Source organism: Heterocephalus glaber, unplaced genomic scaffold (genome assembly GCF_053883595.1).
Source record: "Heterocephalus glaber isolate CG9 unplaced genomic scaffold, H.glaber_assembly_v1.0 deba00001569, whole genome shotgun sequence".
NCBI classification, from domain to species: Eukaryota; Metazoa; Chordata; class Mammalia; order Rodentia; family Bathyergidae; genus Heterocephalus; species Heterocephalus glaber.
Window position 1 is genome coordinate 946797 of NW_028258354.1, and position 25959 is coordinate 972755.

The window sequence follows — 25959 nt, forward strand, 5'->3', positions numbered from 1 at the left end:
CTGCCTCAGCCTCCCGAATATTGGCATTACATGCATGCACCACCATACTTGGTTAAGAAATTACATTTTAACACTATCTAAGAGGTTCTTAAAACCAAAATATTTGGAAATGGCTGATATGGGAAGTTTAAGTTCAAAACACTACTTGGAGTAATAGGTTTCTTTATGTTTTTCTTGAACCTCTCTAGACTTATTTTTGCCTTTATCTATATCAGCACATCAAGTATTAGTTGAACCACATTCCTGAATTCTTCATAAATTTACTGAGTAATAAACAGTTTCCAAAGCATATATTTACTGAACAAGAAGTATTGGTTACAGTTCTCCAATGTTCCATATTGAAAAATTAAGGCATGATAAATTTACATAATCTATGCAATGTCTGAGAGAGTATGATGAAAAGCTTTTACTGAACTCACTTGAGTGTCTCAAAGCCCCTTCCTCACCATTAAGTATGTTCATTCTCCAAACAAATAGTTATCTAAATCCTATACTTTATTTGCACATATTTATATCAGTCATCTTTCCTTGTACATGTCTTTATTCTGAGAACAGTTATTACTTTCTCTTAAAAGATGTCCCTGTTTTTGAAATTTCACAGTAGTCATCTTATCTATCCCTAGTATACTGATAGACTTTTATTATAACACTATTTAAAGACTATAACAATATTTGATTTATGTGTATGTGTTAGGCAACAAAAACAACTTAAAGAAAAAAATGAATCCCTCCCATTGTCAAGTAAAGTAGATATACAATATATACATGTTGAATTAATTAATGAATTACATCCAGCAAGCTATACTTATATAAATCTTATTTTATTGAAAGTCATGGTTTCTGTAGCCTATGTGCCACAAAGAGATCTTAGTGAAGGAAATATTTTATGAAAAAGAGTAAAACATAGAGTGTAACTTAGTTACAAGACTCTCCAAAGAATCTCCTATGTGAGGTAACTAATATGTGGTTGAAACATGATTTTCAGTTTTAAGATGAGGTTGTTTTTTATATCACATTTTTAATTTTTTTGGAATCTTTGATGATACGTCCTGGAAGACTTCTTTCACCTGTTGGTTTCTTAAAGTATAAATTAAGGGATTTAGTATAGGTGCAAATGAGGAATAGAGCAATGCTACTCCTTTGATACAGTCACTTTTCTGTGGATGGTTTTATAATTACAATATGTCATAAAGACAGCAATCATGTGGGAAGCAGAGATGGGAAAGCTTTTGTCCTTTGCTGTGCAAAGGGTAACTTTAGAATGGTCTAATGATGCATCTGTAAGATAGAAACACTAATACCAATGTGACCATAAGTGTCACCATAGCCAAGACAAAAGACATCATTTCAAGGAAATTTGTTTCTATGTAAGAGACTTGCAGGATAGGAGAAGCTTCACATGTAAAGTGACCAATTGTGTTGGAAAAACAGAAATGAAGCTTGATTCTCACATCCAAAAAGGGAAAGATAATTAAGAATCCGGTTGCCCAGGAGCTGAGCACTGCTGGTGGCAGACTTTGCTGTTCACAATGATTGGGTAATGCAGTGGTTTGCAGATGGCAATCAGTGGTCATAGGACATGACAACCAGGACACAAAACTGTAATTCCCAGTAAAATGACAAAAAGTAATTAAGCTACACAACTGTTACAAGAAGTGGTTTTGTTTCTAGTCTCAATGTTTACCAAAAATCTGGGAATATATATTGTTGTAATTATGATTTCCAAAAGGAGAAATTTTGGAAGAAGAAATACATTGGAGTCTTTAGTTGAGGATCTAGCAGAATGAGGATGACAATGATTAAGTTCCTTATTGGGCTCAATATACAATTTATAAATAGAAAAATCATGAGTTGCAATTATGGATCATCTGTTAACCCTAAGAGAATGAACATTATATACATTTACAAGTATGATAAAATAAAATCCATTATTGCTATATTGGTAAAATTAATATGCACTAGTAAAAATTAAGATATATTCTGAAAACAGGTTACAGAGTAATTAACATATATGAATGTATCCTACTAACATATAACATAAAAAACTAGCAGAAAATGAACATTTAATAGGCATTTCATTGTCAATAAATATAGATATTAACAATGTTGCATCTCTTTTATTTGGAAAATATGAAATTGTTGCAATATATTCAAAGAACGTATTATACCTTAATTACCCTGCTAAGGAGTTTCATACATTATCTCATCTAATACAACATCCTTTGAATAGAATTATTAGCCTTCTCATTTTATGCATAGGCAAACTAGTAGTGAGAAATGTCAAATACGTTTTGCAAGTTCACAGAGTAATTATATTTCAAAACCCAGGCACTGTGTCCTGATGTTTACAATACTTTCTTTAGCACTAAAAGAATTGGAATAGCATTTTTATCTTATAGCTTGAAATTTTTTTAATTGATTTACAATGTGTAGTGTTGTTTAGGATGCCAGGAAAAGGGCTCACTCTTGTCTGTAAGAGGGAAATGTTGATCGATTAAAATGTAATTCCTACATGTGTAATGCCAATATTTATACAAATGCAAAACAATGCACAAGAATGTTATAGCATTGTAATTAAGGACATGAATTGGTTGCAATATAATCTCTTTTTTTGTTTTACAAGTTAACTTTTTATTGAACTGAAATCAGTAAAGAACAATGGGGGCTGACACAGCTGCTGAGCTCAGTGACAACTGAAAAATTCCTGTGACATTTTACCTCTGAGACACCTAACATGGCTGGGTGGAACAACTGAGAAACAGCATATATATATATATAATTTTTTTTAACTCTTCAAAATAGTTTGAAGTGACTCTCACACCCTTGTTGTTTTCAGGTTACAAAGAACATTGACAACATCTTCTGCCACCTTCATTTAGTAGTGTCAGTTAATATCCTTTCCCAAAACATTCCTCTCACAGTAGTAGCTATATTTTTCCCCCATCCAGGACACATGAGAAAAGGATTTAGTAACACTTGGGCAAGTAATAAACTGCAAGAATTTTCAAAGTAGTGAAGCACATGTCACAGGCATAGAGACAACACGCATGCTGTCGTGAACTGGCCAGAGATTCTGCTGAGTTCCAGAAGCAAAGGACATGATGAGGGAATGGCTAAGGCACCCACAGAGTCTGAACTGATGGGCTGTTTGTGTCTACACCTCACTTTAACATCTTGCATTTGTTTTACATAATAGGGTGAAACACTTTAAGGGAAAAGAAAGCTCCTAAAACAGTTATAAGAAGAATCAGAGAGGAAAGAAAATTAATACTGAATTTTTATAATCCATGCAATGACCAATGATAAAAACTGACCACACCAATAACCTCTGTAACAGAACTACTGAACATCTTTTACTACTTAAAGCTTTGAAAGTTAACTTTTCTAAAGCATTTCAAGGGAAATAAATAATCAACAAAAGAGGAGGTGAAAGCCCTACATAAAAAACCCACATGTATTTAATGATGTTTAAGTTTGGTTTAAATTAGCTGCTCACTTAATATGGAATAGATTTGTGGGTGTTGGTAAAAATCTTCAAGATTTCAAATAATTTTCAATGGAATGTGATAAAAAACAGCACAACTCATTTTTTAATATTGACAATGTTGTTTTACACATAGTATTCCTCAACACAAAAACAAAAAACCAAATTCTTCCACCAGAGTAATACCAAGTGGTCACTCATTCCTACAGCAATCATAAGCAAGAATCTAAAAATCTTGTAGTATGGGATGAAAAAAGATTATAAATATTTGAATAGGTTCATTTCCATCTTTAAAAGGGATGCAACCCTCAGAATAGGATATTCTGAGGTTTTCAGCTCTCAGATTTGCAGCTGATAGGCAGATATACATTTTACAAGGATCTGTCCAATGTAGACAACAAACATCTAAATTAAGGCTTTTACTGGTATGTGGTCAGGTCTGTAGTTCACAACGCTGGATTTCCATAGAGGTTTTCCAGCTCCCATTGTTACCCAACTTGTAAACCAGAAGATGTGCTGATGTAGGTGAGTAGGAGCGCCAAAGTATAACAATTAACCAACTGGAAGGCTTGTTTGTGAACAGGTTCTAAAATAAGAGTTGGTAGTGAAACAACTAAGGGGGTGCCTCATATCAGGCAGAGAGGAAAAGTGATTTGTGCCTGACGACAGAGATGAGCAAAGAAAAAAATAAAAGCCAACAGTTGACCTTCAGTTCAAAATTTCCAGATTTATAGACTTAAAAGTTTAGAGCCGCATCCAAGCCTCTGTTTCTAATACTTCAGCCTGCAAAAGTTACCCACAGGGAATTTGTGAAATGGAGAGAGATTCTAATTTGGGTAATCCCAGTGGTGCAAGAACCTTGGTTTTGAGAAACATTGATCATAGCATATAGCTGCACACAATCTCTAATTAAAAGGCCAGGATGTCCGAGAAGTAACACCTATGAAGTCTTTCACTATAGAAAAACTACTCAGGAGACTCTACCATAATAGTATGAGGACCAAGTTTATCTCCCACTAAGGTTCCTTTTTGCAACTAAGAGTTTGAAATAAATTAACATTTAATAAAGATTGTACCAATTGTGAGGTAAAAGGAAGAGCACCAGGGATCTCAATGCTAAAAGAAAAAGAATTCCCAAGGATGTCCATGCTACGCAGAAATCAAATTTCTACAGTAATGTTTTAGAATTGTAGTGCAAAGGGGTCTTTACAAAGTCTGTATAAAATTAAATGTGTATACTTTTGTGTACTACTTTTAATATATTATCCAATCTTTCCAGTTAATGTTTTAGAAAGAACTCCACAGAGAAAAGTTAATCTACATATTCTCTTATATTTCCTAGATACCAGCATTTTCAGGTTTACAGTGATACACAACAAAGTTATTTATTTGTTTTCTTGGATTCTGGAGACAGACATCTTTATTAAAGATACTACCAAAATTTTGGCAAACATTTCAAAACAGATTTGTAAACATAATGCTTCCCTTTTCAACTGACAGCACTTTGAAAAGAATATGGTAAGACAACACAACTCAAATCAACATTAGTTCAAAATCCTGTATTTTTGACCATAAAAACTTACATTCCCACATGATAAAACAAGTGATAGTTTAAATCAGCATCAACAGATAAACTTCATGAAATGAAAGTTTGTGCTATTGGGTGAGTCACAGTATGTTATGGTTAAATATATTAGCTTTTTACTATTCCTGGCAGCCAGGATGAAAAAAAATCTTTAAATAGACATCTCATGTAGGTAATAGCTTCTTTGCATATCTCTGTTCAAAACATACTTTTTAGCAGTATATAAATAGGTTACCTACACATTTAATTTTATGTTTGCCTCAAAAATATAGATCTGTTTCATTTTTATAACATCAGTTTTTGTCCAACATTAATAAAGCTGACAAACTGTTGAAATGGAAATGCTTTTGTCTTCCATAATAGAAGTAGCAATTTGACAGGAAAAAAAAACCCTGCAGTAATACTTGTCAGTTGTTTAACCTGAGCATTTGGCCTACTGAGAGTAGTAGCTTTGCCCTTCATACACGCTCACATTCACACCACCTCTGCACACACATAGGTCGGGCAAATGCTTTCAAACTCTGGTAGCCCACAGTGTGTTTCCCATTGCTCAACTCACTGGAAAGCAGTGCAGCTAATGATTAACCATACTATATATATGACTAGCAAACACCTTAAGGCAACCATTGCAATGGGGGGTTAACTTGCAGGGTGGATTTAATAGCCTAGATCAAGTCAGCCTATACATACATATGCATATAAAAATCTATACACATACACAGTCATACAACTTTCTATTTTTAGCTCTTCAGAACAATGTTTTAATTTTTTTGTATTTTATGCAAATTTCTAAATATTCTATTTAAGGCAAAGAGTTTGCATTAAGAAAGGTCAGAAAATAGATATGTTTATCCAAAACCATTTCACTTTAAGCATTTCTGGTTTTTTTTTCTAAACACACACAAGTTTTAATTGTGGATATTCGATCCCCAATATCTAAAAAATCATTTCTAATGACAAACAAAAGTTTTTAAGGAAAAAATAATAACATAAAAAAATAAAAACATAATTTCTTAATCAACAACAAAAATATTAAATGATATGTCTTTTCTCATATTCTATGGAATTGTTACAAAAAGATGAGTTCTGTGCAGATTACTTGACATGCAGAGATATCCACTATACATCATTAACTGAAAAACCAAACAGGAAATTTGCAAAAATACTTTGTGTATTCAAATTGCATTCATGTAGAGAGAAAAGTTCTTTCTGATTGTGTAAATATGATTGTGGGTAAATACACAGAAAACAGTGACATGGTAGAACATAGCAGAAATGTTTTACATTGAGTAATTTGAAAATTTGAGTGAAAATGGAATCTGAGAAGGAAGCATCAGGACCACACCATCAGACATTACATACGGTGACACTCAATTCCCATTGCATAAAACATATACTGCATTAATCTTAAAAATAAAAAATGAAAATAAGGTTTAAATTATTCTCATCTTGACTTTTTTTTTTTGGCAATAAGAATTGCACCCAGGGCCTTCACAATGAGCTTCATCCAAAGATCTTTTTATTTTTAATTTTTTTCTAACTTTGAGACAGTATCTCACTAAGTTGAAAGTTTCCTAGTCTGGCTTCAAACTTGTGATCTTTCTGCCTCAGCCTTCCAGAGTGGTAGGATTACAGGTGTGAGCCACTTTGCCCAGCTTGCTCTTCTTGTTTTTAGATATTAATTTTGTTTCAGTCATTCATTCTGCTGCGTGCTGGCATAGATGTATTAATGAATAAAATGTGGGTACTACCCTGAAAGAATGGTCCACTGTGGAACAGATCAGTCTTGAATTCAACCAACCTCCAAAGAATTGAGAATAAAGTATCTCCTGAGTATAGGCAGAGTCCAAGTGTGTATTAGGAAAATTAAGTACAGCCAAAGGGAAACCAGGTTGGTTGTATATGCTGATTGTATATGCTATTTTTTTTGAATGAATAAGTATATATAGTTTAATTTAAAAAATGAGTGAATGATAGAATATTTTATTGATGCATTGATAAATTGACTCATGCATTTAATCTACTTATTCAAATTTTTATATTCAATTTGTATTTATACTTAAATAATAGCAGTAGATTATCCTTCCACATTACATGAGAATCATACTATATTTTGCAACAAACTTTACAGGACATATATTTTCCTATTTAACATATTTAACATACTATACTGTATTCTATCATCTGTCTATTTCTATAAAATTTTTGCTTTCTTTTTTTTAATCCTTTTATTGGTACATTTTAGGTATACAATTCATTTACATTTATCATTGGGTGTTTGTACCTGTACATGATGTATCTTGATTCTTACTTTTTCCCCATTACCTGTGAGCCCTTCACCCCCTCCACCCTTCCCTATTTACATAAACATCATTTCATTTTTTTTCTTTTCTCATAATTTTTTCTTTCTCTTCTTTCCATTCCCCTTCCCCTCCCTTCACCCCTATGTCTTTGGACCTTTTTTCCTATTTCAAATTATCAATTATTCATTTTAATCATTTAACCCCTATTTACACTATCAGTTTCTCACACTACAGAAACTATTTGGTATTTACACATGTGTGTCCTATTTATTTCACTTAAGAGTATGGCCTCGATATGCATCCATTTAGCTAAAAACGACTCTAGTTTTTCATTCTTTATAGCGGAGTAGTACTCCGTTTTATAAAAAAAAAAAAAAACACATCTTCTTTATTCAGTTTCCAGTTGATGGGCACTTGGGCTGCTTCCAAGCTTTAGATATTACAAACTGTGCTGCTATAAACATGGTTGCACATATATCTCTGTGGTATGATTCTTTTAATTCTTTTGGGAAGATCCCCAGCAGCAGAATTGCTGGGTCAAATGGGACTTCCAGTCCTAGTTCTTTGAGGTATCTCCATACTGATTTCCACAGTGGTTGCACCAGCCTGCACTCTCACCAGCAATGGAGAAGGGTTCCTTTCTTCCCACACCCCAACCAGCATTTGTTATTTGTTGATTTCTTGATAGCAGCCATTCTTTCTGGGGTGAGGTGAAATCTTAGTGTTGTTTTCATTTGCATCTCTTGAATGACAAATGATGTTGAACATTTTTTCATATATTTATTTGGTGCTTTCACTTCTTGTTCTGAGAAATGTCTGTTCATTTCAGCTGCTCATTTTTGAACTGGGTCTTTGAATTTGGGGGGTCTGATTTTTTTCAGTTCTTTGTATGTAGATTCAATTCAATGCCAATTGAAATTCCAAAAACATGCTTCACAGAACTAGAGAAAAAAATCCAAAAATTCATTTGGAACCAGAAGAAACCTAGAATAGAAAAAGCAATTCTAAGCAACAGAGACATGGCTGGAGGTATCATAATCCCCAACTTGAAACTATACTACAAAGCTACTCTGATAAAAACACCATGGTACTGGCAAAAGAACAGACCTGAGGATCAGTGGAATAGATTAGAAGATGCAGAAACAACTCCAGACATACTCAGCCACCTCATCTTTGACAAGAGGCCAACCACCCTGATTGGAGGAAAGATAGCCTATTTAATAAATGGTGTTGGAAAAACTGGATTTCAACCTGCCAAAGATTAAAACTAGACCCATACCTATCACCATGCACTAAACAAAGATTGAAGTGGATTAGAGATCTAAATATTAAAATGGAAACACTAAACTTGCTGGAAGGTAAGTTAGATAGAACTCTTGAAGACATTGGCATAGGAGAAGACTTTATGAACAAAACATCAGTAGCACAGAAACTAGCACGAAGAATCAACAACTGGGATCTCATCTTATTAAAATGCTTCTGCATTGCAAAAGAAACCACCAACAGAGCTAAGAGACAACCTATAATGTGGGAAAAAATTTTTAGCAGCAGTACCTCAGACAAAAGACTACAATCTAGAAAATATAAAGAACTGATTGGTACATTTTTACACTTTTACTTTTATCTTACTAGACAGTTTGGCTTTCCAGAAAGATACATCATGATCTTACTACCTCACTAGAACTTATCTCTGCTGTAATTTTTCCTTTCTTTAATCTAGTATCTTAGGGATTTATATAGTGACAAGAGAAGGTAAAGTTGTGTTATCTTTGTATACTGTTCATTCTTTATCCTATCTAGAGAACTTTAGGATATTTTATCTTTATAATTATCTTAGGATATTTTAGGAAATTAACTTTAAAAATTCTAATGGTGTGTGATAGTAGGCTTTGAAGTTCAGATCAAAGCAATAATTCTGTTTGTATGAAAAGATAAAAGATAGAAAAGACAGATTTATTTTTATGCATAGGTAAGCCTGCTAGAAATCTTAATTCAGAAGGCATTTTCTCTACATGAGATTATTTTATATAAAAAAGGCATGACAAATATCTCCCAAAGAATATTATAAATACATTGAATTTCATATTTTATAGAAATCAAGAAAATTTGGGATTATATTTGATTGATATCATAAGATATATCAAATATATTTATAAATACATGTATTTTTATCTATTATGTGAAAATTTTTTAGAAAAAAATTGTAAAGATATAACAATTACCATGATAATATTTAATTAATACTAATTTTACATTTTTTTATTTTTATTTTTATTTTTTTTTGCTGGTAGGGGATCGAACTCAGGACTTTGGGCTTGCCAGGCAGGTGTGGTGCCATTGAGCTCAATCCCCAACCTTTTACATTTTAATATGTTTTCATCATTGTTCAAACAATTCTCTGCCTTTTAATTTGCCAGTTTTTCTGATATGTGTCAAAAATATTTGTAATTCTAAAGGAAAGTAATGCTGATTTTAAGAAAACTAACAGCTAAAGAAAAAAATGCACAATGTCTGCTTTAATATTTAGCACCTACTGAGTTGTCCAGTTCATTCCACAGGAAGTAATACTAGAAATACAATTGAGAACTTATATCACAACCAGAATGCTGAGAGCTAAGGCCACAGAGAGAACAGGAGAGATGAAGGCATATAGGTCATGTTTTATATCTTGGTGGTTTCTGTTAATAAATCTTATAGAATACTTTATTTATTCTGATGAATGTTTGAGAAAAGAATTAATATATTTTGGCATCAAAAAAATTCCTTCATGAATTCCTTCTTGTCCTTGGGAAAATATTTAGCAAAATACAAATTAAATATAATAAAGAAAAGTCCATTTTTAAATAATAGACATAAAATTATAAAAATAAATCAATATGTTAAAGAACTGTATTATTGAGCTCTGGCTCTGTGAGTTTTAATTAATTTTTCTGACCTCTCTTTCCATAAATTAATGTTATTCTTGTTATAACCAAGTTACTTCAGTTCTATATTTCTGAGGTTGCAATGACATTTATTTTCATGGTTATATTTTTTTGGGGGGGGTACTGGGGACTGAACTCAGGACCTCGTGCTTGTGAGGCAGGGGGCAGAACCACTGAGCTAAATCCCCAACCCCAATCATGATCATATTTTTAAAAGGAATAAAAGTATTGACAACCACTATTAAGCATAGTAATTGTGATTAGGTCATCAATTTCCATAAATGAATTTTGTAAGTTTCTGAATGGCATCAGAATTAAAATTAAAAATAAGATATAATATTTTATCCCCAAAAGAATACAATCTTAGAAACCCCAATCAATATTCAAATTATAAATATAGCTAATAAATACTTTTATAGAAACCTCTACTCCAATGATATAGTCCTCGTAGAAAAAAACTTGACTGTGTATGGATTTGATGTTCCCCCTCATTAAGTTTATTGGTACATTTTAGGTATAAAATACAGTTACATTCATCATTGGGATCTTGTACCATTAAGTGAGTATCTTGGTTCTTATTTTTTCCTCTTCCCCTTCTCTCCCTTCACCACTTCTACCCTTCCCTATTTGCAAAGACTTTGTTTCCATTTTTTCCTTTTCTCATATTTTTTTTTCCATTTTTCCTTACCCCTACCCCCCCCAATTCTCCTGCTCCTTGAGATCTTTTGTTCCTATTACACAGTATCAATTATACGTGTTTAAAATTACAATATCAAGATCTAGGAGACATTACCACAGATTTTACAGAATTTAGAAGGATATAGAAAGCATATTACAAAAATCTTTTTTGAAATAAATTTGACAATGTCTAAGAAATACTGTGGAAGACAAATTAATGAAACTGACTCTGGGGGAAATACAAAATTTGAATAGCACCTATTAAAGAAAGCATATTCCTAGCTTGAAAACCTACCTATATGACAACAGCAGGCTCATATACATTTTATCTGATAAATTATATCAAACATTTAAAGCAGAAAAAAGAAGGAACACTTCTCCCCTCATTTTAGGAAATCAACATTGTGCTAATCCTAAAACTGGACAAAGATAATAAAAGAAAAAAGTATGAACATAGATAGAAATTTGTTTAACAAAACAAACTATTAGAAGTCAGATCTGGCAGTATGTAGAAAGTGCTTTTGTTATAGGGATTGCAGTATTGGTTCAGCGTTGGAAGATCCATCCCCAAAAGTCATCATTTTAACATAGGAAAGGAAAAAGGCATATGATCCTGTCAGTACTTGCAGAAAAAGTATTGGACTAAATTCTACAGCTGTTCATGGTAAATGCTATCAGGAGACTAGAAGTAAAACAGAACATTCTCAACAGATCAAAGACATGTACTCCATACTTCCAGCAAAAATGCCTCATATGAATGGAGAATATACAATGCTTTCTCCCTAAGGTGGGAAATAAGGGCATATATGCCTACTGTTCATCTGTCCATTAAACTTTGAAACATAGGCCTAAAGCAAAATATTCTGGGAATAAAATGACACAATTGGGATAAGATTGGCAAGGTAGAAGTAAAATCTTTATATGTAGATGAAATGATCATCTACAGAGAAAATACTAAGAAATCTTTAGGAGCCCCTAGAACATGTATTTGAATTTAGCAGGGTTAGAAAACACAAGATATATATAAAAATTCAGGTCTATGTATACTTGCTATAAATGAAGAATTGGATATTGAAATTTAAAAGTTATGTAGGAGTACAAAGGGCCTAGAAAAGTAAAAAGAAAAAGAAAATAAAAGTGTTGGAAGACTTTTAGTACCTAATTTTAAGACTTCCTCTAAAGCTACAGTAATCAAGGCAGTGTTGGTGTAAGGAAAGACATATAGATCATTGGAAGAAAGCAGAGAATCTAGAAATAGAACCACACATATATAGTCCACTGAGTTTTGAAAGATTCTTTAACATTTGCATTTTATAGAATATATACTCTATTGAAGAGCCAAGGAAAAGATAGTGTTTTCAGCAAATGGCACTAGAACACCTCATATCTGTATATAAAAATTTAACCTCAACCCTTTATTTCCATACATCAAAATAACTTGAAAGGATCTATGAACCTAAATATGAAAGACTAAAAGTATAAAACTTTAAGAAGAAATTATAAGGGAAAATGTTTATGAATTTAGAGTAGGCAAGAATTTCCTAGAATACAAAAAAACATGATGTATAAAAGAAAAACATTGATAAATGAGAGTCCATCAAAATTTAGAACTTTAAATGCCATCGTTAAAATGAAAAGTAGTCCCTAAACAGACCATATTTACAATGCATATAACCTATGACCAGAATATATAAAGAACTCTTACAGCTCATTAATAGACAACCCAATTAAAAAGTAGACACAAGAAGATGATAAATAGACAGTAGAGCACAAGGAAAGGTGAGCAACTCTAGAATCAGAAAAATACTAATCAGTACAACACTCTTTAGGGAGATGAAGTTGAAAGTTTTAAAAGCCTTGTCATGATTTTTTTCTTTTTGTTGGATTCTCCCCCTTTGCATTTAATTTGTCATACCCAATGGTTTCATTCTGCTGAGCTTCCTTCCTCATTGTCTTTTCTTAGGATATTGCCTAAAATTTTTTGGAGTGTTGGTTTGATATTAATGCAGTTCCTAAGGTTTTCTTTATCATAAAAGTATCTTATTTCTCCATCAATTTTGAAAGAGAGTTTTGCAGGGTACATCAATCTGGGGTGGAGGCTGTTTTCCTTTAGGGCTTGAAATACATCGCTCCAAGCTCTTCTTGCCTTGAGGCTTTTGCATTGAGAAGTCTGCTGTGGGTTTCCTTTGTATGTGATTTGTTTCTTTTCTCTCACTGCTTGTAGAATTTTGTTCTTCTGTTGGGTTTCTGGAATCTTAACAATTATATGCCTATGTGTAGATTTCTTTTGGTCAAGGCTATTTGGAGTCCTATATACCTCACTTATCCGTATGTCAAATTCTTTTCCCCTGCTTGGGAAGTTTTCTGCCATCACTTCTGTCAACATTTTTTTTATGTCATCTGCACTCTCTCCTCTTTGGTCATTGACTCCAATCAGTCTTATGTTATTCTTCTTTGCATGGTCTAGCAGCTGCTGGATTGATTTCTCATGTTCCCTTACAATTTTAAAGCAATTTTTCATTTCCTGGTCACTAATTGCAATCTTATCTTCTATATCTGAAATTCTGTCCTCATATTGGTTCATTCTGCTGTGTAGACTTTCAGTGGAGTTTTATTCTCCTGGAAATCTGTTTGCCTCTGTTTTATGGATCCCATTTGTTTCCTAAATTGGGATTCCATCCATGTTCCTCAGCTCCTCTATTTTTTTATCTGTGTCCTCTTTAGATTTATTAATCATGTCTTGCACTATGGGCACAATCTTTGCTGTTATCTGAGAAAGTATTTCTGATTTCATTTTTCCCAGATCCCCTTTTGTTGCCAGTTCAGAGAGTCCAGGTGGTTGAGTATCAAATTGTTCCATCTCGTTTCCCTTTGGAGTTGCTGTAGGTGATCTGGAAGTCTGTTTTTGAGGCTTGTTTATGTGTCTTCTCATTTCCACGGAGTGTGGGGAGGTTGCTTCTGGGGCCTGTGCAGCTCACCTCCTCTGCCCTACGAGTCATGGAATGGCAGCAGGGAGCCTCCTCCTGGGCACTGGGATTGGCTCACCTCCTCTGCCCATGGATTTGATGTTTAATTACTGGTGAGGGGGCTCAAGACATAGATCTGTGAATAAAAGATTCTCTTTCAATTTATGTACACATATGTTCTGCTTTAATTAGAATGAATAAATATTGCAATTTCTTACAGGGAAAAGGTATATTGCTTCATTTTATTGGTGATGGTTCACACAATATTATATTCCTTCACATTAAACCTTTACATTTTGTTTTGTTTTGTTTCACAGCAATTGAATTTTTATGAAAGAAAAAAAAGTAAGTATGAGAAACCACACAATGATAACCAAGTTTGTTCTTGGGTATATCAGACAATCCAGAAATTCAGGCTGTAATTTTTATCTTTTTATTTATAACTTACTTATTAAATGTTGCTGGAAACCCAAACATCATCATTCTCACCTTGTTAGATTCACAGTTAAAGACTCCTATGTACTCCTTCTTACAGAATTTCTCCTTCCTGGAAATTACATTCATCAGTGTCTCTATCCCAAGATTTTTGTGTTCAATAATTACTAAGGTCAAGAGCATTTCATATAACAATTGTTTAACTCAATTATTTTTCTTAATCTTGGGTATGTCTGAATTTTTTCTTTTCACTGCTATGTCCTATGATCACTACGTGCCCATCTGCAAGCCTCTGCATTACACCAACACCATGAATAAGAAAATCTGTAACCTTCTGGTCTTCTTGTCTGGCAGGATTTCTGACCATTCTTCCATTACTTATGCTTATCTTCAAGTTGGATTTCTGCACTTCCAAATGTCATTGATAACATCTCTTGTGACTATTTCCCCATCTTACAACTCTCATGGTTAGATACATAATTTTTAGAGACAATTGATTTTTACTTTGCCTTTGTTGCTTTGCTCTTCATGTTAGCATTGGTGATTCTTTCCTACATATGCACCATTAGCACCATTCTGAGAATCCCTTCTACCAGTCAGAGGAAAAAGGCTTTCTGTACCTGGACTGTCATCTCCATCTCTTATGGAAGCTGCATATTCATGTATGTGCAGCCTTCAGCAAATGAAAGAGCATCATTGACCAAAGGAGTAGCTGTTCTCAACACTACAATTGCTCCCATGTTGAACCCTTTTATTTACACCTTGAGGGACTAACAAGTAAAACAAACTTTCAATTGAAATAGGAAAAGGTCCAAAGGTGTAAGGGTGGTGGGAGGAGATGGGGAAAGGAAAGAATGGAAAGGAAAAATTATGAGAAAAGGAAAAAAATGAAAATGAAGTCTATGTAAATGGGGAAGGTGGAGGGGTGAAGGGTGCACAGGTAATAGGGAAAAAATAAGAACCAAGATACATCATGTACAGGTACAAGCACCCAATGATAAATGTAAATGTATTGTATACCTAAAATGTACCAATAAAAGAATTTAAGCAAAAAAAAAAAAACTTGTTTTATAAAGTAGTGTTTTACAGAAACAAATGAAGGTCATTATTAACAAAATGAATTCCATTTTGAAGTCAATAATGAAATAAAGGAATTAAAAATTTGTACTATCCTCTGATATCTCTCTCAAAATTATGCATTGCTGAGCTCATTGGCTTCAACTTTCTTTCTAATTTGCAAGTGACTATGATGTGTCTTCCTTTAAAAGTGTCTGTAAGATCCATGCAATCATTTATTTTCAATTATGAACAGAGAACCAGCAGAACATAAATCATTTTACAAATATTAAAATAATATTTTATTTTAGTGACCTATAGGAGTAAATACCATTTTAATAGCTATATAAATGAATAAAAGTTACATAATCTTTGAAAGCTTCTGTGATTCATTTGGAAATAGGATAAAATTTTCTTAAATGTGTTTTAAGGGCTAAATGTGGTAATATACGAAAGGTTTCACACTAGAATATATAATACCTGTAATAAAACCAATTATTTTGTATATCCCACTCAAAGTTGAAAAATAATTCCAACTAAAAAAAATAAGTTGATCTAGCTGTTCTCAGAGTCCAAGTGCCACATCATTTGGAGGGTACATTGATTCATCTAATTTTATTTGATTCTCATGAACACTCTTGAAATTTCAAGGGCATTGTAAACAAACTGAAAGTAAATAAATTGTCATGCAAAGTCATAAAACTATTAAAAGATCAGTTCATATTATAAATTTATGTCTCTCTAATGGCAAAGTCCAAATTCTGTCTGTGATAGTAAATGAACTTATTTTGTCACAAATTAAAAATGAATAGGGTTTTGATATAATTGTATTATTCATTTATTTCCTCTTTCTTCCTTATTGAAATTATATGTGACTAATTAATAAACTGAAAGTATGAGTTTCTGACTAGACAAAAAAATTACAGATATATGTATTATTATACATAAAATTAGTATTAAATGTTATTCAATGCCCTTTATTTTTCCTAGCTTTGTTCATACATAGTGGCATGAATGCTGAGAATGGAACCTGTCTATCAATTTAAAAAATATAAAATATTCATTTCTTTTTAAGGAATATCACCTAAAATAATGGTAAAACATAATGAAAAGATATTTTAATAGAACAAGTATGATAATCCTTCAATGGATTCTCCTGAGGCATCCTTGCTTCATGCAGGCTGACAGACATTCTCAAAGAATCCTTCATGTCATGACCCATGATCTAGAATGCTTGACAAAAGTGCCAGAAGTGTACTTGAGTGTAATTTTGAAGCTAGGACAGTTATTGTCCACATTTTCACTAATGAATTTTCCTTTTCTCTAATGTATTATTCCAAAGTCAAAAAAGTTCTTTACATTCATAAGTTAGAAAGAAAAATGTGTCATGATAAATAAAGTACATTTTTTTGCAGATATATTCTGTGAAATTTTTCTAGTGACCTCTACTGAAGAGTAAAGAAAAAGTTGAAAATTATACTTTCAAGGTTATTGAATTACTTGAAACATTCACAGCAAAGTACACACACATGCACACAACATACCCAAGAAATAAAAATGGAAGCAAATTCCCTTATCACAAGCTTTCGAAGGAACATTCTTTGATCCTATAAACTTTATATGTCTTTTAATGTATATTTATTTTTCCACCTTGAACAGCTCATACCTTATCTAGTTTATCTGAAGGGTCATTGAAAATATTTAATTGATGGTGGGGACTTTGGAAGGACAGCATGGCTGTGTATTCAGAATGAAAGCCCTGAAAATGCTTTTTAAGTATCTTATTCAATAAATATTAAACATCAATGGTTGTTTTTCAGTACCTCAAAGAATCTGTCTCATTCTTTGGAAGACAAATAAGAAGTAACTCTGATGAAACACGTGGGAAGAAATGAGAACTTAATCATGTAAATCATTTTCTTCCAGAGAAAATGTGGATCCCATCTTGTACACAAATAATGGACTCACTGAAAGAGAAATCAGGGAAATAATCCCTTTCACAATAGCATCCAAACAAATGAAATATCTAGGAATCAATCTAATGAAGGAAGCAAAAGACCTCTACATTGAGAACTACCACAATCTGAAAAAGAGAGATTGAAGAGGATATAAGAAAATGGAAAGATCCCTGTTCCTGGGTAGGAAGAACCAATATAGTGAAAATGGCCATGCTTCCAAAATTGCTATTCAGATTCAATGCAATCCTGATTGAAATCCCAACAGCATATTTCACAGAACTAGAGAAAACAATACAAAAGTTCATCTGGAACCAGAAGAGACCTAGAATAGCAAAAGCAATTCTAGGCAACAGAGTCAAGGCTGAGAGTATCACAATTCCCAATTTGAAACTATACTACAAAGCTAATGTGATAAAAACAGCATGGCACTGGCAAAGAAACAGACCTGAGGGCCAATGGAACAGATTAGAAGAGGCAGAAACAACTCCAGAAATACTCAGCCACCTCATCTTTGACAAAGGAGCCAACCACCCTCACTGGAGGAAACATAGCCTATTTAATAAATGGTGCTGGAAAAACTGCCAAAGATTAAAACTAAACCCCTATCTTTAACCATGCACTAAACTAAACTCCAAGTGGATTAAAATTCTAAATATTAAAACAGAAACACTAAACTTGCTGGAAGACAAGTTAGATAGAACTCTCAAAGACATTGGCATAAGAAAGGACTTTATGAACACATCCTCAGTAGCATGGGAACTAGCACAAAGAATCAAAAATGGGATCTCATCTTTTTAAAAAGCTTCTGCACTGCAAGAGAAACCACCAACAGAGCTAAGAGACAACCTAAAATGTGGGAAAAAATTTTACCAGCTGTTCCTCAGACAAAGGTCTACTATCTAGAATATATAAAGAACTAAAAAAGATAAGACCCCCTCCAAATAAAAAGACCCTATTCAAACATGGGCATCTAAAATGAACAGACATTTCTCAGATAAAGAAGTAAAAGCAGCAGATAAACATGAAAAAATGTTTAACATCACTGGTCATTCAAGACATGCAGATGAAAACAACACTAAGATTCCACCTCACCCCAGAAAGAATGGCTGCTATCAAGATATCAACCAATAACAAATGCTGGCGATGTTGTAGAGAGAAAGGAACCCTTCTTCATTGTTGGCAGGAGTGCAGACTGGTGCAACCACTGTAGAAATCAATATGGAGATACCTCAAATAACTAGGATTGGAAGTGCCATTTGTCCCAGCTATTCCTCTACTGGGTATCTTCCCAAAAGAATTTAAAAAATCATACCACAGTGATATGTGCGCACCCATGTTTATAGTGGTGCAGTTTATAATAGCTAAAACTTGGAAACAGCCCAAGTGCTCATCAACTGGAGACTGGATAAACAAGATGTGGTTTTGTTATAAAATGGAGTACCACTCAGCCATAAAAAGAATGAGAAACTAGAAACATTTATAGCTAAGTGGATGCATATTGAGGCCCTACTCTTAAGTAAAGTAAATAAGACACACGTGTAAATACTGAATAGTTTCTCTGCTGTGAAAAACCAAAAGTGTAAATAATAATAAAAATGTATAATTGATATTATAAAATAGGAAGAAAATGTCTGAAGGAATAGGGGAAGTGGGAGGGGAAGGGGAAAGGAGAGAAGGGAAAAGAAAAAATATGAGAAAAAGAAAAACATGGAAACAAAGTCTTTGTAAATAGGGGAAGGGTGGGGGGAGTGAAGGGAGGGCAGGGAAATTGGGAAAAAATAAGAAGCAAGATACATCATGTAAAGGTACAAGATCCCAATGAAGAATGTAACTGTATTGTATACCCAAAATGTACCAATAAACTAAATGGAAAAATAAAAAAGAAAGAAAATGTGGATCCCATATTCAGAAATTATATGAAGTGATACTTGGAAATATTATTCATTCTCTTGCACAAGTACATCCTTGAAATAGTCTAAGGCTTTGGGAATCATGCAATTTTTAAAATACTGAAGTTTAATTCCTCTCAAGAGCTATCATGTTCATGAGTTTTATCCAGCTTATTTTATGTCAGAACATAATACAGTTCCTTGAACTTTTATAAACATTTTTACATTAATAACCTTGTATAACAACTCTCCACACACAACCTCTTCATATTGGATTGCCTACCGGTAGAGTTTCCTTAACCCTCTTTCTGTGGCCTTTAAAGAATGGCTTTTTAAAAATTAATTATATTGGTACATTTAAGGTATACAATATAATGACATTCATCATTGCAAATTTGCACCTTTACATAATCCATCTTGGTTCTTAATTTTTCCCCATTCCCCTGCCTTCCCTTCAACCCCTCAAGGCTTTTCAAGTATTTGGTTTTGTGATGATCTCAGGGACCCTTCCCATATATTTTTTTTCTTTTTGTGGAACTGGGGGTTGAACCCAGGACATTTGCACTGAGCTACATCCTCAGCTTGCCTTTTTCATTTTTTAGTTTCAGACTGGGTCTCACTGGCTGGGCTCAAACTTTCAATCCCCTCAGTACTGTATCTCAACATTGGGATGAAAAGCCTATGCCACCATGTGTCACTTAATCTTATATACTACCCCTCACACCTCTTCCCATATTTCTTCACTGCTTGAATGTGGCAAAAAAAATGAGTCATGGGTAATTGTTTAAAATGTTACAATTTGTCAAAAAATTCAGAAGAAAAAAATATTCAATAAAGTTAAAAATGTTTACAATACAGTTCTTTTATGAATTTTCAATATGGAAACATAATAACATGATATACATTTTTTCAAAATATGAGTCTCTAATATCAGTAAGTTATTGTAGGAATTTCAGTCTTGAAATCAAATCTTGGCTATTAGATGAGAAGGTCCTTTTTGACCGTAAGGTGTTATCAGATTCTCGCATTCTATAATCTTTTTTCAGGTACTTTGTGTCCTTCACAAAAAATTGGACAAGACCTAAAAAAAAGGTAGTAAGGTTTTACATTTATTAAAGTCGGGGAAAGAACACTCTGCAGAATGAAAGCAGGGCACTGAAAGAGTTCACAGTGGCCACGAGATTAATGGCAATGTCTTTTGTAACTCTCACTCTTCAGGCTGATATCAGATCCAGACTATCTTATCAAAAGCCCCCTTAATTTCAGGCCTTAAGAATTGAAGATAACACTTTCTGATTTGTTTGAGGTGCAGGGCTTGTGAACTGTATTCCGGTACATGTGTCCTAGAGCTCCATGATTAATAGCTCATGCCTACTTGCTCAGCCCATTGGCCATGCCATAATCTCGTACCTCAAAGGTGTTATGAAAAGGTCATGCTTTTAATAAAGTAAAGGTTTAAAAGGATGAATTAAAAAGAAATGTTAGGAAAGTAAATAAAAATTACAATGGTGCCTTGGTTCACAAATGCTTTTATTTGTGGACAATTTGGTTTCCAACCAAAACCATTTGACAAAATTTTGTTTGTTCACAAACTCCACATCAGGTAACAAGCCTGACTGTGGCCATCTTTCTTGCACAAACACGAACTTTAAATTTACTCAATAAAGGAAATTTTAGACCAAGTATGTAAATACATTTTATAAAGGAACTGATGAGAGGAAATACATTTCATGAACCAAAGATAAATCCAAAGCTATATTTTACATAGTATAAAATAAAAAACTGTGGCTGATGTCAAATGTGATTTTACAACAAACTAAACAAGAATCAACTATACAAATGTCTTCTTTAAATGAATTTTAACTAGTCTGAACTGGAATATGTTGAAATAGACGGGCAGTGTATTTCCCCTGTAAAATGAGTCATCTTTTCACCTGTAAAATGACCAATTATCTTTCTACCTATGGGTGGGCCATTACCTTTTTCCGTTAACCAAGCACAAACTTTCTAAAGATACACAGATTTCACATGTTGGCATTGCCAAAACATAAATATTCCCAGCTCCAGTCTACAGTGTTCTTCTCTTTAAAGGACTACACTCATATTCCTTTGAGTGTGTAGTTTTACAATTTTGCCTAATACATTTTGTATGTCTCTTACTGATAAATCCTGGAAATACTTTCTCTGAGATGCAAGTCAGAGGATTTGCAATTTATACATGGGTCGGATCAGTCAAGTTTTCCCACCTCCGCTTGGGAATTGTCTTGCATGCTGTCTAAAGAACCTGGAATAGAAGAAGTTAAGATTGGTAGAAAGTATGAGAAACACATTCACTTGCTCGACTTTAAAGAGCAGTCTTGGAGGGCCGGGGATCTAGCTCAGTGGTTTCGCCACCTGCTGCGCAAGCACGAGGACCCAAGTTCAATCTCCAGTTCAAAAAAAAAAAAAAAAAGAACAGTCTTGGAACCCCATCAGCATTTGTTCTTGGTGTTTTTTTAATAAAATAGAGTACTACTCAGCCACAAAGAATAAGAAACTTGAGATATTTATAGCTAAATGGATGCACACTGAGGCCATATTCTTAAGTGAAATAAATAGGACACACATGTGTAAATACCAAATAGTTTCTCTGGTGTGAGAAACTGAAAGTATAAATGAGGATCCAAATCCATAATAGATAATATGAAATAGGAAGAAAAGATCCAAAAGGGAAGGGGAAGTGGGAGGTATAGGGGGGAAAAAAAGAAAGAAATGGAATAAATATGAGAAAAGGAAAAAATGGAAGCAAAGTCTTTGTAAATAGGGAGGGGTGAAGGGGTTGAAAGGAGGTAGGGGATGGCGGAAAAATAAGAACCAAGATACATCATGTAAAGGTACAAATTCCTAATAATGTATGTCAGCATATTGTATACCTAAAATGTACCAATGAACTTAGTGAATGATAAAAAAAGAATAAAGAACAGCCTTGGAGACAAAGAGAGCAACAAAAGTTAAACTTTATTCTCAGCCTTTCAAGGCTGAGTGTCTCTACAATCTAGCAAACTCACAAATGTTACAACAAGCTTTTTATACATAAAGTTCAGGTTTCTCCTCCACTTCCTTATTAGCTGAATACTATGGAGTGAATAATCTTCCTAGACATCACCTAAGTCACCTTTTCTTCCCTTATTCTCCCCAACTTTTGTCACTTAGCTAACATGTGTGTTTCTCAACAAAGTTTTTATTGTTGATTTTTATCTTTTTTTCACTTTTATTAGGACATGTTTGCAATACATAATGATTACATTCACTGTAGAGAACTGGTGCATGTACATAACACATTTCAATTCACTTTCCCCCTCTATCCCTTGCTCATGGATAGGAAGAACAAACCTAGTGAAAATGGCCCAAAATTGTTACATAGTTTTAATGCAATCCTAATCAAAATACAATTAGCATATCTCACAGAATTAGGGAAATCATTTCTAAAATTCATTTGAAATCAGAAGAGATCTGAAATAGCAAATGCAATTCTGGCCAGCAAAGGCAAGGAAGGAAGAATTGCCATCCCTAGCTTGAAATTATACTACAGAGCTTCCATGTTAAAAACAGCACGGGAAAAAAATAAACCTGAACATCAGTGGAATACACTAGAAGACGCAGAAGGAACCCCAACACACTAAGCCACCTTATCTTTGACAAAAGGGCTAAACATGTTCACTGGAAGAAAGATACCCTCTTTATTAAATGGTGTTGGAAAAACTGGCTTTCTACATGCTGAAGACTAAAACTAGACCCATATCTCTCATTATGCACTAAACTAAAATCAAAATGGATCAGAGATCTAAATGTTAAAACAGAAACACTAAACCTGCTGGAAGAGAGAATAGGTAACACACTTGAGGACATAAGTGCAGGCAAATACTTCATGAACTAAACCGAGACCACATGGCAAATACTACAAAGAATCAACAACTGGGACCTCATCTTATTGAAAAGCTTTTGTACAGCAAAATATATCACCAACAGAATGAGAAGACAACCCACAGAGTGGAAAAAAAAATTTAGCCAGAGGTTCCTCAGACAAAGGACATATTAAGAATTGAAAAAATTGGCTCACCCAAATTTAAAAATCCAATCCAAAAAATGGGTATCTGGAATGAATACACACTTCTCAAATGAAGTAAAAACAGCAAATAAAAACATGAAAAAATGTTCCACTGTTACATTTGAGAGATTCAAATTTTAAAAATGCTGAAATTCCATCTCACTCCAGAAAGAATGGCTATTATCAAGAAATAAACCAAAAACCAACGCTGGCAGGGCTATGAGGAAAAAGGAAACCTCCACTGTTAGTGGAAATGTAGCCTGGTGCAACCACTGTAGAAATCAGTGTGGAGACTACTCAAAAAAATAGGATTAGAGATTTCACTTGACTCAGTTATTCCCTTTCTGGGTATATTCCCCAAAGAATTAAAAGCATCTATAAACATGGGTGCACATATATCACTGTGGTATGATTCTTTTAATTCTTTGGGGAAGATCCCCAGCAGGGGAATAGCTGGGTCAAGTGGGACCTCTACCCCTAGTTCTTTGAGGTATCTCCATACAGGTTTCCACAGAGGTTGCTTAAGTGAAATAAATAGGACACACATGTGTAAATACCAAATAGTTTCTCTAGTGTGAGAAACTGAAAGTGTAAATAAGAGTTAAAATGATTAAAATGAATAATTGATAGTTTGATATAGGAAGAAAAGGTCCAAAGAGGTAGGGGCAGTGGGAGGGGTAGGGGAAAAGAAAGGAGGGAAAGGAAAAATTAAGAGAAAAGAAAGGAGGGAAAGGAAAAATTAAGAGAAAAGAAAAAAAATGGAAACAAAGTCTATGTAAATAGGGAAGGGTGGAGGGGGTGAAGGGCACACAGGTAATAGGGAAAAAGTAAGAACCAAGATGCATCATGTGCAGGTACAAGCACCCAGTGATAAATGTAAACGTATTGTATACCTAAAATGTACCAATAAAAGAATTTAAGGGAAAAAAAAGAATTAAAAGCATCATACAACAATTATATATGCACACCCATGTGTCACTATTGGCACAGTTTGAAATAGCTACATTTTGGAAACAACCCAAATGTGCATCAACTAATGAACAGATAAAAAAGATATGTCTTTTTAATATAGTGGAGTACTATTCAGCCATAAGGAGGATAAACTTTAGACATTTCTATGTAAATGGATACACCTTAAAATAAATTCAAGTGAAACAAATCAAACATAAATGGATAAATATGGCATTGTCTCTCTGGTGTGAGAAAATTAAAGTGTAACTGAGGACCAAAAAGTGTAATAGATATTGTGTTATAAGAATTGGCCAAAATTAGACTAAGTATGAGAAACATTGTTAATAATTATGCAAAATAAGTTATATTACTGTTAGGAAATGAGTTGAGAGATAGATTAGCAAATAAAAATATATTACTTTAATATCATGATACACGGTGTATTTACCAATGTTCATGACAGCTGTGTAATGTAGAGGTTTGCAGATGGCCACATAACGATCATAGGACATGACAGCCAAAAGAAAAAATTCTGTTGATCCTAAAAGGATTAGGAAAAATACTTGTGCCATGCAAGCATTATAGGAAATGGTTGAGTCTCCTGTTGCAATGCTGATCAGAAATCTAGGAATGCAGACTGTTGTAAATGAAATCTCTAAAAAAGAGAAATTCCTGAGGAAGAAGTACATGGGTGTTTTCAAATGAGTATTTGACAGTGTTAAGGTAATAATGGTCAAGTTTCCACTTACACTCAATAAGTATGTGATCAACATAAAGAAGAATATCACAACTTGTAACTCTGGGTCATCTGTAAGTCCCAGAAAAATAAATTCTCTAACTGATGTCTTATTTGGCATGGCTGAGCTCTGAATTCTGATAGTCTGTGGGTAAAAAGAAAAGATAATTCCACTTTGTGACATGATTTCAAATATACTCTTATTGCTCTTATTCTGCATAAAAACTTTACTAGATGCTTTTAAGAAAAAGTGACAAAGTAATTATCCATCAGAATTGAAAGCGTTCATCTGTGTTAATTAGAAAGGGAAAGGATTAATCAGTTTGACTATTTCTAAAAATTATTATTTTAATCTCAACTTTGCTAAAACTCTACCATATATTTTTGATTACTCAGGTAGCACAAAGGAAGGATTTTTTAATAGTTACAATGACTGATGATGAATGGTTAGTTTCCTTAGGTTGGAAAAATTTAAACACATTATCAGAATACATAATTCATAATTTTATTATAATAAATAAAAGTTATAATTTTGTCTTTGAAAAGTTGATTTCTGAGTCATAATTTAACCTTGTATCTAAATAATTCTTGATTTATGTTCATAGGAAAAATAAAAGATATTAGCATGTGTGAGAAATTGAGAGAAATCCATTCCTTCTGGCCATTATATAAAACTGATCTTTTTAGTACTTCTGATGGAGTTCATGCAAATACATTAACCCTCAATAATGACAAAGATCATAGTAAGGAATTCCAATTGTCTTCTCAAAAAGTCAATCATATAAACAAGAAAAAGAAAGCCTTAATTCACTTAAGAGTAAATATATTATTTCAGAAAGTTGTTGAAATTAAGCTCTGCTTTGTAGAAAGAATAATCTGATGTTCTTGTTTTTCAAATATGTGATAA

The 25959-nt window shown here is 33.4% G+C and overlaps 2 pseudogenes; one reads left to right on the forward strand and one right to left on the reverse strand.

The window, feature by feature from the left end:
• Positions 1-1010: 1010 nt before the first annotated feature.
• On the reverse strand, positions 1011-25173 carry LOC101699771 (olfactory receptor 6C65-like; annotated as a pseudogene).
• LOC147823691 (olfactory receptor 6C3-like) lies at positions 14292-15474 on the forward strand (annotated as a pseudogene).
• Positions 25174-25959: the final 786 nt, after the last annotated feature.